This window comes from Bombina bombina, chromosome 1 (assembly GCF_027579735.1).
Source record: "Bombina bombina isolate aBomBom1 chromosome 1, aBomBom1.pri, whole genome shotgun sequence".
Classification (NCBI taxonomy): domain Eukaryota; kingdom Metazoa; phylum Chordata; class Amphibia; order Anura; family Bombinatoridae; genus Bombina; species Bombina bombina.
Genome location: NC_069499.1, coordinates 1161418599 through 1161431632, shown reverse-complemented (window position 1 = coordinate 1161431632; position 13034 = coordinate 1161418599).

Below are 13034 nucleotides of genomic sequence, written 5' to 3'. Positions count from 1 at the left end.
CCTACTCCTATTCTCGAGGTCTTCTATTCTCTCCATGAGGCCTTGTACAGTGCAATCCTGGGCCTGTAAGTAACTAGCTTGCTGCTGCATATCCGAACTGAGAGTCTCCTGCTTTTCTTCGATCTGTGTGACCCGCCTGCTTACTGCTCCCATGTCTCTCCTGAGTTCACCAAACATATTCTTAAAGTCCAACATTGCGTTTTTAATGTCATCCTTTGAGGAAAGATGCAAAATGTCGTTTTTTGTGAGATATCCGTGTGATTGCATAATGTGTGCTTGGTCATTTGCTTGTGCTAAGTTCTGCTGACCTGTACTATCTTGTGCAGGCTTATTAGAGGGATCTGCAGCTATCAAGAAGTTCTCCATTACTGATGAGTGCGTTCCCTTTTGGGGTTTGTTAGTCTTTTTACTTGTCATGTTGCTGTAAGGCAATGTTATTGCAGAGTGCTTTCTGTGTGACCCTGTTCTCCAACCAGCGTGTCTGGCTGACTACTATGTTGATTTATGCTGGGCACAAAAAGTCTCTCTTCTGCTCAGGTTAGGGGTGAGACGATAAATCCCTTCTGCTATATTGCAGGACCAGTGCTTATACGGGATTGCTTTAATGGGTATTAGACAGTTCTGTCCTGTATTCCCCTAATGCAGTGTGTATGGTGCGTGCCCGGCTCACCCGAGTTTCTGCGGTCCCCAGCGTGTATTGATCTTACCCCTATTGAAGGTCAGTGTGATCCAGGTAAAAGGCTCTCCTCGGTGGGGTCAGAAGGGATCTCCGTCCATGAGAGCAGCGCATGCCGCGCCAGTCCTCCGCTAAGGCCCACCTCTCCAATTTCTCCGGTCGGCCACGTGAATGCGGCCTTCTGCGTGTGGCAATCCCCGATCGAGGTCAGCGGGAGTCAGGTAATGTGTTTTCTTCTGTGGAGTCAGAAGGGGAGCTCAGTCCAAGATGATCTCAGGATCACGGGTAACCACGTGGGTGCGGCCCGTCGGCTCTCGGCCAGATCGCGGTGAGCTGTATCTGCCATCAGGAGTGCAGGTATGCTGCCGTTAGTGGTCTCGGCTAAGCAGGTGGGTCCCGGGGGATGCCCCGCAAGTGAGATGCCTCCTAGTTTACTGCAGGGCCCAGTCTGTTTGAGGGTAGTTGGCGCGCTGCGCGGCTTGTATTGCTGCCTTTTTGTGTCGGCACCTCCGCTCTGCTAATCGCTGCCTTCCAGGACCTGACCAGTAGTGAGCTTTGGGTCAGGGGAGCTTTCCAGAGTACTTTTAGTTTGAGTTAAGCTAAATAATCATCCCTAGTTTTGGCAAAGTATACTCAGGACCACGGAGCACTAACAGATTGCAGCCATTCCGTTCAGTGGCTAGGCTCCGCCCCCCACAATACAGTATTTTAAAATGGGAGTAGCACTCAAATTTTTTTATATAAATATTTGAGACACTGTCTCTTTAAATGTTACGGTACATTTAAACATTGTCTTTCTACATATTTTTTTGTTATTTCACCATTTCGTACCTTACAAATGTATTCAAATGATGTCTGAATATCACGTTTTCAGCACTTAATGTTATGAAAAAAGTTTCCAAGGCCATTATGCTTTGTTACTATCAATGTAAAAAAGTTATGTAAACAAAGATAAGTCAAGTTTTTAAATACCTACTATATATTTTTTTTTTTTTTTTTTTTTTCTTCATATAGATGTAATCCACTTATAAACCTTGTTTAAGGAAATTTAGGGTTCGCTTGTTATTTACTTTGTAGCTTAACGGTGCACTATTTACATGAGACTAACACCATTATTCTAAATAAAGTAAGGAGTTACTAGCAATACAACATATGGCACGCCTAATACTCTGCAACCATAGGACACTGAACATCATGTGATTCCGGCGGACCTGAAATGGAACTACACACAAAATACTACTCGTTTGAGAACTCAAATCTCTTAGATTCTCTCATTGGTTATAATGCAATACCATGTAATTTGAATGTCCGTGATTGGTCTAAATATCTGTGTTTGGCAATCCATTATTGAATTAAATTCAAATTAGAAAATTAAAATCGACATAGTTAAAATTATTATATTTCACTTGCTATACTATGAAGCTGCTATAGCCAAACAAAGATATGATGTTTTTATGCGATTTTTAAGTTGTTCTAAATATTTTTATGTGAATCCAATTTCCTGTTTTCCCACAGGAAATTGGAACCTGTACCATCTGTATTTAAACCGGCAATTAGTGTCATAGCATACAAATTTTTTTAACTGTTTTTACTTGTTTTAAATTTGATCTTGAAAAAGACGTTGAAATGCGTTGAGCTTTTAAAATACTTTTTTTACCACCTTTGGAATAATGAATTGCTTCTTTGCTGTGACATCACCGGAATTCCAGATTTGATGGAGTAAGTTGCTATTTGTAATTGTAAGTAATCTTACATACACCTGATTGGAGCTCTTCCTTGCTTTTAGCAATCTGGATTAATATTATTATTATTATTATTCTTTATTTATAAAGCGCCAAAAGATTCCGCAGCACTGCCCATGGGTATAAGGATAACAGTACAATGGAGAAAACATAATTTATGTAAGAACTTATCTGATAAATTCATTTCTTTCATATTGGCAAGAGTCCATGAGCTAGTGACGTATGGGATATACAATCCGACCAGGAGGGGCAAAGTTTCCCAAACTTTAAAATGTCTATAAATACACCCCCACCACACCCACAATTCAGTTTAATGAATAGCCAAGTAGTGGGGTGATAAAGAAAGGAGTAAAAAGCATCAACAAAGAAATTTTGAATAATTGTGCTTTATACAAAAAAACATAACCACCATAAAAAGGGTGGGCCTCATGGACTCTTGCCAATATGAAAGAAATGAATTTATCAGGTAAGTTCTTACATAAATTATGTTTTCTTTCATGTAATTGGCAAGAGTCCATGAGCTAGCGACGTAAGGGATATCAAATACCCAAGATGTGGAACTGCACGCAAGAGTCACTAGAGAGGGAGGGATAAAAAATAAACAACAGCCAAAAGCTGAAAAAATAATCCACAACCCAAATATAAGTTATTTTTATGAAGAAAAGAAAAACTTAAAATAGCAGCAGAAGAATCAAACTGAAACAGCTGCCTGAAGAACTTTTCTACCAAAAACTGCTTCAGAAGAAGCAAATACATTAAAATGGTAAAATTTAGTAAATGTATGCAAAGAGGACCAAGTCGCTGCTTTGCAAATCTGATCAACTGAAGCTTCATTCTTAAAAGTCCACGAAATGGAGACTGATCTAGTTGAATGAGCTGTAATTCTCTGAGGCGGGGCTTGACCCAACTCCAAATAAGCTTGATGAATTAAAAGCTTTAACCAAGAGGCCAAGGAAATAGCAGAGGCCTTCTGACCTTTCCTAGGACCAGAAAATATAACAAATAGACTAGAAGTCTTCCTGAAATCTTTAGTTGCTTCAACATAATATTTGAAAGCTCTTACCACATCCAAAGAATGTGAGGATCTTTCCAAAGGATTCTTAGGATTAGGAAACAAGGAAGGAACAACAATTTCTCTACTAATGTTGTTAGAATTCACAACCTTTGGTAAAAATTCAAATGAAGTCTGCAAAACCGCCTTATCCTGATGAAAAATCAGAAAAGGAGATTCACAAGAAAGAACAGATAGCTCAGACACTCTTCTAGCAGAGGAGATGGCCAAAAGGAACAACACTTTCCAAGAAAGTAGTTTAATGTCCAAAGAATGCATAGGCTCAAACGGAGGAGCCTGTAACGCCTTCAAAACCAAATTAAGACTCCAAGGAGGAGAAATTGATTTAATGACGGGCTTAATATGAACTAAAGCCTGTACAAAACAGTGACTATCAGGAAGTTTAGAAATCTTTCTGTGAAATAAAACTGAAAGAGCAGAGATTTGTCCCTTAAAAGAACTTGCAGACAAACTCTGAGGATTTTGGGGAACAAGCAAAAGAAATGTCATATAGGTTCCTTGAGAGAGGTTACTCAAAAAGACAGATCAAAAGGGCATGGACACGAGCTAGAAATAGCACCAGGATGGATCTATTATATAAACAACATGTAGCTAAAGTGAATACAGATAAGGTATGTCTAATAACAAAGTTCAACTCACATTGGGGCAAATTGAGACACATAATGAAAAAATATTGGCATATGTTAACTATTGATGATGAACTAAGAGAATATGTAGGAGATTACCCTCTCCTTACAGCACGTAGAGCTAGCAGTCTTAAAGACAAGCTAGTTAGAAGTGAATACATGAAGCAACCTACAACTACATGGCTTAGTGCAAGAGGCAGATGGCAGGGCTGCAGCCCATGTGGGCATTGTGTGTATTGCAGGTTTATACAAAAAAACAGCAAATTTGAAACCTCAACAGGTAAACAATACAACATTAGATAATGGATTACCTGCAACACAACAGGAGTGATCTATCTCTTGCACTGCTCATGTCCCCTATATTACATTGGAAAAACTAAGCGTGACTTGAAAGATAGAGTGAGGGAGCATAGGGATGACATTAAAAATAAGGAACAGGATAGTCTGGTAGCCAGACACTTTGAGCAATACCATAATTCAGATTTCACCATTATGAAAGTGACAGGCATACAACATATAAAACAACATCGCCGTGGAGGAGATGTGGACAATATGTTATTAAGGAGTGAATCCCGCTGGATTTATTGTCTAGACACACTGGCACCTAATGGCCTTAATGAAAAAATAGATTTCTCATGCTTTCTTTAAGATCCTTTTATTTAGGAATGTTGAACGGTTCACTATGTTCTGTAAAATAATTATATCTATCTAGTTAACATAAGAGATATATTGTTTCTGACCCAAAATAACAATGTGTCATAATGTTTTTCACTAGTTTTTGTTTGATACATGCCATTTGCCATTGCCAGTTTGAAACTGCCCCATGATTATCTTTGCAAAAAGTGAAGCGGTGTTACACTGCATGCGCAATCAATTTGTGTGTTTTTTATTCTGTACATAAGTTTGCTGTGTTATATTTTACATTGTCACAAATTAAATATTCAAATGAGCATCCATGCTATATAAATGGAGTACAAGTGCCGTACGCAATCATCTGACGAAGCCCTGAAGTCACCCCACTAAGGGGAGGGGCGAAACGCGTCATGACTGACGTCTGAGAAGCGGCAACTATCGAATTGGAGTATACTTACCTGGCAGTGGTTTTGAACTACCGCATTACTGAGGAGCATTTGCAGTTTTCAGCATTGAAGCCAGCAGCCTTGTTTGTGGAGTTCTGTGTCTTAATATACAAGGAAGCGACTATCTCTGAATGGAAAAGAGGATCATACACAGTTGCTTTTCTGTGAAAATGTCACGCTTTCTGTGAAGCCTGCAGACAGAGGAAACGACACAGGTGTATTAGGAATTTCTACCGCGTATGGTGGTGAGGCTGCTCTTTTCTTGTTATGCTGTTTGGCTCAAATTCAGTAACGCTGGAACTTTATTTTGGCATCATTCCTTTTGCTATAAAGAGCGTGTGATTCACACTAAGTGCTCTGTTGGTTCTGGACATTTGCAACTTTGTATCTAATGTCGGTTTGTTGCCTTTATATCCTTAAAAATGTTATAAATGGAAGCAGTGTTGCTTAATAAATTGTGCTTCACTGCAATTGGTTACTATAACTTTTTGATATAAGGAATTGTTCTGTTCACCAGGCCTGGTTATACATGTATCTCCTTCTTAAATCACACAATTGTTTAGGGTTTTTTTCATGTCTTTTGACATGTTGGGAAAATCAATAATAAACCACTTGTTATGAAGATATCTGAGTGCTGCCTTTTCATTCTTTTTCATAACTTTTTCATTAGTTATGACTTCTCTTTTTTAAGTTTAAGGTTAAATTGGTTATTACTGCAAGCACCTGTCTCTTTAAGAATTTGCAACAATAGTAGAGTGCACAGCAACTCTTGTATATATAAAACTTGCAGACAAACCCCTATCCAAACCATCCTGGAGAAACTGTAAAATTCTATTAATTCTAAAAGAATGCCAAGAGAATTTATGAGAAGAACACTATGAAATGTAAATCTTCCAAACTCGATAATAAATCTTCCTAGAGACAGATTTACGAGCTTGTAACATAGTACTAATTACTGAGTCATAGAAACCTCTATGACTTAATACTAAGCGTTCAATTTCCATACCATCAAATTTAATGATTTGAGATACTGATGGAAAAACGAACCTTGAGACAGTAGGTCCAGCCTTAAAAGAAGTGGCCAAGGTTGGCAACTGGACATCCGAACAAGATCCGCATACCAAAACCTGTGGGGCCAAGCTGGAGCCACCAGCAACACAAACGATTGTTCCATGATGATCTTGGAGATCACTCTCTGAAGAAGAACTAGAGGTGGGAAGATATAAGCAGGTTGATAACACCAAGGAAGTGTCAGCGCATCCACTGCTTCCGCCTGAGAATCCCTGGACCTGGACAGGTATCTGGGAAGTTTCTTGTTTAGATGAGAGGCCATCAGATCTATTTCTGGAAGACCCCACATCTGAACAATCTGAGTAAACACATCCGGATGGAGAGACCACTCCCCTGGATGTAAAGTCTGACGGCTGAGATAATCCACCTCCCAATTGTCTACACCTGGGATATGAACTGCAGAAATTAGACAAGAGCTGGATTCCACCCAAACAAGTATCCGAGATACTTCTTTCATAGCTAGGGGACTGTGAGTCCTACCCTGATGATTGACATATGCCACCGTTGTGATATTGTCTGTCTGAAAACAAATGAATGGTTCTCTCTTCAACAGAGGCCAAAACTGCAGAGCTCTGTTAATTGCACGGAGTTCTAAAATATTAATTGGTAATCTCGCCTCTTGAGATTTCCAAACCCCTTGTGCTGTCAGAGATCCCCAGACAGCTCCCCAACCTGAAAGAAAAAAAAGAGGCCCCTTGAACTAAACGCTGGTGATTTAACCAACACGTCAGAGAGTGTCGAACATTGGGATTTAAGGATATTAATTGTGATATCTTTGTATAATCCTGGCACCATTGATTCAACATGCAAAGCTGGAGAGGTCTCATGTGAAAACGAGCAAAAGAAATTGCGTCCGATGCTGCAGTCATGAGGCGTAAAACTTCCATGCACATAGCCACTGAAGGGAATGACTGAGACTGAAGGTGCCGACATGCTGCAACCAATTTCAAAAGTCTCTTGTCTGTTAGAAACAGAGTCATGGACACTGAATCTATCTGGAAACCTAAAAAGGTGACCCTTGTCTGAGGAATCAAAAAACTCTTTGGTAAATTGATTCTCCAACCATGATTTCAAAGACACAACACAAGTTGATTCGTGTGAGATTCTGCAGAACGTAAAGACTGAGCTAGTACCAAGATATCGTCCAAATAAGGAAACACCGCAATACCCTGTTCTCTGATTACAGAGAGTAGGGCACCCAGAACCTTTGAAAAGATTATTGGAGCTGTTGCTAGGCAAAATGGAAGAGCAACAAATTGGTAATGCTTGTCTAGAAAAGAGAATCTCAGGAACTGATAATGTTCTGGATGAATCGGAATATGAAGGTAAGCATCCTGGCTGCAAGTCTATTGTAGACATAGAATGTCCTTGCTGAACAAAAGGCAGAATAGTCCTTATAGTTTCCATCTTGAAAGTTGGTACGCTTACATAACGATTCAAAATTTTCAGATCCAGAACTGGTCTGAATGAATTTTCTTTCTTTGGGACAATGAATAGATTTGAATAAAACCCCAGGCCTTGTTCCTGAAAAGGAACCGACATGATTACCCCTGAAACCTCCAGATCTGAAACACACTTCAGAAAAGCCTGAGCTTTTACTGGATTCACTGGGATGCGTGAGAGAAAGAATCTCCTCACAGGAGGTCTTTCTCTGAATCCAATTGGGTACCCCTGAGAGACAATGCTCTGAATCCATTGATTTTGGACAGAATTTATCCAAATATCCTTGAAAACCCTTAATCTGCCCCCTACCAGCTGTGCTGGAATGAGGGCCGCACCTTCATGTGGACTTAGGGGCTGACTTTGGTTTCTTGAAAGGCTTGGATTTATTCCAATTTGAGGAAGACTTCCTTGGAGGAAGGATTAGGTTTTTGTTCCTTATTTGGTCGAAAGGAACGAAAACGATTAGAAGCCTTATATTTGCCTTAGGTTTTTTATCCTGAGGCAAAAAAACTCATTTTTAACAGTTGAAATAATAGAATCCAACTGAGAACCAAATAAATTATTACCTTGGAAAGAAAGAGATAGTAATCTAGACTTAGATGTCATATCAGCATTCCAAGATTTGAGCCACAAAGCTCTTCTAGCTAAAATAGCTAAATACATGGATCTAACATCAATTTTGATAATATCAAAAATAGCATCACAAATAAAATGATTAGCATGTTGCAGTAAGCGAACAATGCTAGATATGTCAGAATCCAATTCTTGTTGCGCTAAATTCTCCAACCAAAAAGTTGAAGTAGCTGCAACATCAATCAAAGTAATTGCAGGCCTAAGAAGATGACCTGAATATAAATAGACTTTCCTTAGATAAGATTCAAGCTTCCTATCTAAAGGATCTTTAAAGGAAGTACTTTCTTCCATAGGAATAGTGGTTCGTTTAGCAAGAGTAGAAATAGCCCCATCAACTTTGGGGATTTTTTCCCAAAACTCTATTGCAACCGCTGGTAAAGGATACAATTTTTTAAACCTTGCAGAAGGATTAAAAGGAGTACCTGGCTTATTCCATTCCTTAGAAATAATGTCAGAAATAGCATCAGGAATAGGAAAAACGTCTGGAGTAACCACAGTAGGTTTTAAAACAGCATTTAAACATTTACTAGTTTTAATATCAAGAGTACTGGTTACCTCAATATCCAAAGTAATTAACACTTCTTTTAACAAAGAACGCATATGCTCTATTTTAAATAAATAAGTAGATTTGTCAGTGTCAATGTCTGAGGAAGGATCTTCTGAATCAGATAGATCCTCATCATAAGTGAATAATTCATTATTTTGTCGGTCATTTGAAATTACATCAACTTTATGAGAAGTTTTAAAAGACCTCTTACGCTTATTGGAAATGCAGACAAAGCCTTCTGAATAGAATCCGTAACGAATTCTTTAAAATTCACAGGTATATCATGTACATTAGAAGTTGAAGGAACTGCAACTGGTAATGTACTATTACAGATGGACACTCTATCTGCATGTAAAAGTTTATCATGACAACTAATACAAATGATAATAGGAGATATAATCTCCACAATTTTACATCAAATGCACTTAGCTTTGGTAGAACCGATGTCAGGCAGCAAAGTTCCAGCAGATACTTCTGAGGCAGGATCAGACTGAGACATCTTGCAGAATGTAAAAGAAAAAACAACATATAAAGCAAAATTATCAATTTCCTTATATGACAGTTTCAGGAATTGGAAAAAAATGCAAATAGCATAGCCCTCTGACTTAGAAAAAGGCAAGAGGCAAAAGCAATGGGGCAATAACTAATGAAAAAAGTTTGGCACCAAGTATGTTGCACAACGTAACTAGAAATTTTTTTGGCGCCAACCATGTCCGGAAGTGACACACTCGTGTCACTAACGACGCAACCCTGTGTGAACCCCTACGTCAACTACAACACCGGAAATGACGAACTTGCGTCAACGGACGTGCCTTTTTGAGACAAAAATTCTTGCGCCAAGAATGATGCAATAAAGAGTGGCATTAAGCGCACCCTCAAGCCTAAGACAGCCCACAAATTAAAACAAGTTGTCAATTGAAAAAAAGACTAAACCCCAGGTAAGAAAAATATTTCTCAATATTAACTTTCCCAAATATGAAACTGACAATCTGCAAAAGGAAATACATGAACCTGACTCATGGCAAATATAAATACAATACATATATTTAGAACTTTATATAAATGCATAAAGTGCCAAACCATAGCTGAGGTGTCTTAAGAAATAAAAACATACTTACCAAAGACACCCATCCACATATAGCAGATAGCCAAACCAGTACTGAAACATTTATCAGTAGAGGTAATGGTATATGAGAGTATATCGTCAATCTGAAAAGGGAGGTAGGAGATGAATCTCTACGACCGATAACAGAGAGCTAGTGATGTCGCAAACCTAAAAATTTCAGTTTGCGAACGTCGAACAGGAACTTCCACAACTGTTTGCGAAAGGGCGAACCGGGCGAACCGCCATAGACTTCTATAGACAGGCGAACTTTAAAACCCACAGGGACTCTTTCTGGCCACAATAGTGATGGAAAAGTTGTTTCAAGGGGACTAACACCTGGACTGTGGCATGTCGGAGTGGGATCCATGGCAAAACTCCCATGGAAAGTTACATAGTTGATGCAGAGTCTGGTTTTAATCCATAAAGGGCATAAATCACCTAACATTCCTAAATTGTTTGGAATAACATGCTTTAAAACATCAGGTATGATGTTGTATTGATCAGGTAGTGTAAGGGTTACGCCCGCTTCACAGTGACATACCAAACTCCCCGTTTAAAGGGACAGTCTACACCAGAATTTGTATTGTTTTAAAAGATAGATAATCCCTTTATTACCCATTTCCCAGTTTTGCATAACTAACACATTTATAATAATATACTTTTAACCTCTGTGATTATCTTGTGTCTAAGCCTCTGCAAACTGCCCCTTTTTTCAGTTCTTTTGACAGACTTGCAGTCTAAACAAACAAGAATGCCGCTTAAGGTAAAACGTCGTACTTTATTGGTCAATGATTAAAAACTTGGTGCCAGCGTGCAGTAACAAGTGGTTTAAAACAGCTGCTTAGTCACAAACAGGCCAGTCTGATGCGTTTCGGCTGATGTGCCTTATTCATAGACTTAATTTAGTTAATTCACCTGTGGGGCTTTAAATGCCCCCTCACAATCTGATTGGTAGCCTGAAAATGTGTCTGTACAAACTCCACCCTTATGTTTAATCGACATTGGTTGAAACCTTCATCACACAACACACCCTTCTCATTCATAAAACCTGTCACAGTTACCTACTACACAGAAGAACACATACTTATACAGATATGGCCTGTCACATCACGTCTATAGACAACCTCATTGTGTCCCACAGTATTTTCAAATGGTCATTCTAACAATGATCTCCAAATCCTAACTCACATAGTGTACTTTGTACAGACTAGTGGCATTATAAATTGCTTAGGTGGTATCCTAATTTGTTTATCAAACTTTAGTTGAACTAATGCAGTAATTAACTTAGTAATCTGCTGCTCACATAGTTAAAGTTATAAATAAATGCCAAATTTCTTGTTAATGGTACATCATTAACTTTTGGTGCCCTTAAAGCCTCAAAATCAAAGTAAAGGGTACTTTATTTGTTATTTGAACCATATATTTTAAACTTTAGATGTCAGTAACTGAAAAAGGTGTGTACCAGCCCCTATCTATCTTGTCACAAGGGATCATTGTGTACTGCTATATTCATCTAAATAGCCATTTACTATATGGGGTAAGCTTTCCCTTACCTCTAATCCTTTGTATTAACATTCTTTCAATTAGTTGTGGCATAAAAATAGCCACAGAAGTCATGAATTTAAACATGATTTATTCATTGTTCTCACTAAAGGACACAAACATATTATTCTGTTTTTAAGGAGTTAGAGATCAGTACACATGTATCCTATCCTTTCATCTACTCCCAGAAGTTAATGATGTCATCTGCTATATTAAAACCCACTGGTCTCCGTGTATTAAGAGTGAAGATCCAGTATGCCTCTCTATGTAATAGCTCTTGCATCCTGTTACCCCCTCTGGCTTTTTGTCTATCACCTCTATGATCATCCATCTGAAACTACCAACATCACCATGATGGTCATATAGAAAGTGTTTTGCTACTCCTGTAGCTGTTTTTTCTTTGTCAATATCATTAAGGTGCTCCCTTATTCTTGCTCGAGCCTTTCTTGAGGTGCACCCCACGTATTGCAAATTGCAAACGTTACATATCACCAGGTACACAACAAATTCAGACCTACAATTAGTACATCTTTGGCATTCAAAAACCCTCTGTGTATGAGGATTGAAACACTTTACTTATTAGGGCATAGCCACAGGCTGTGCAGCTTCTAGTGCCACATTTGTAATGCCCTTTGCAGCTTAACCAGCTGCTCTCCTTTTTTGAGGGCTTAAGCATACTAGGGGAAATCATGTTTCCAATGGTGATATTTCTCCTTGGTACAAATCTGCAACCTTTGTCTATCACATTTTTTAAGATGTCATCACCTCTTAGAATCTGAAGGTTCTTTTTAATGATGTTACAAATCTTATGAAACTGACTGGTATACGTTGTCACAAAGGTAATTTCACTTCGAGTTTCCTGTCTAGGGGGTTTTGATAGTAACAATGCTTCTCTGGGCATACTCATGACTTCTCTCTGAGCTCTTTTTATAGGGCCCTCAGGGTATCCCATTTCTCTCAGTTTTTTCATGAGAGACTCACTTTCTGTTGCAAAGTCTAACTCATCAGAGCAATTGCGTTTAGCCCTGATGAGCTGACCCTTCGCCACACCATAATGCATATGGCATGGGTGACTACTTCTCGCATGAATCAAAGAATTGGCTGAAATAGGCTTAGTGAAGAGTCTCGTCCTAACCCCACCAGCAACGCTGTCACCTATTAACGTGATGTCAAGGTATTCCACCTTTGTCTTGTCAAAACAATGGGTAAATGACAAGCCCACATCGTTACTGTTGAGGTACGACACAAACTGTTCACTTTCTTCCCTGCTGCCTGCCCAAACAAACAGCAGGTTGTCTATATAGCGCTTGTAGCCAACTATCTGTTCACCAAAGGGATTCGTATCTGCAAAGACGTGGGACAGCTCCCACCAGCCCATAAACAAATTAGCATAGGCTGGGGCGAAATTGGCCCCCATCGCTGTCCCACACCTTTGCAGATAAAAACGTCCATTAAAGCTGAAAAAATTATGATCAAGCAAAAATTCAATAACTCGAAC